Source organism: Kogia breviceps, chromosome 3 (assembly GCF_026419965.1).
Source record: "Kogia breviceps isolate mKogBre1 chromosome 3, mKogBre1 haplotype 1, whole genome shotgun sequence".
Taxonomy (NCBI): Eukaryota; Metazoa; Chordata; class Mammalia; order Artiodactyla; family Physeteridae; genus Kogia; species Kogia breviceps.
The window spans coordinates 25,038,275-25,038,833 of NC_081312.1; positions in this window are offsets into that span (position 1 = coordinate 25,038,275).

Consider the following 559-nt stretch of genomic DNA (forward strand, 5'->3'; position numbering starts at 1 on the left):
CTGGGAGGAGGAGGAGGAGGAGGAGGAGGAGGAGCTCAACAAGGGCAGTGATCTTGGGAAGTTCCCTATAGAAGGCAGGACTTGAGAGCTGTCATGCATATAGAAAGCAGGGGGCTTGGATATAAGGAAAAGCAGAGAGAGGCTGAGTGAACATCCAGAGCAAGAGCATGGAGATGGGGTGAGCCTGATGTCTATAAAACATCAAGATCAGCCTGTTTAGGAACCTCACAACCCAGACAGGCAGAGAGGTGACAACCTCACATGAGCTCTCATCTCACTCAACCGGACGTGTGAAGTAGGAAAAGCAGAAGAAAGAGCTTCCACACACACAGTCCGGTTCCCAAACTCATCCTTGGTTAAACACGGCCTCTGTGAACTGGCCAGCTCAGCTCTCAGGCCAATGGGGAGTACCTACGTGAGGCTGTCTTTATCTTAAATGCTCCCAGGATGTCTCTTTCAAACTAACACTGTGATTAAAGAAAGAGCTCCTGCCAGCTCTCTGGTGGTAACCTGGGCGGACAGCAACTAGCAGAATCAATAATAGAAATTAAGCCTACTT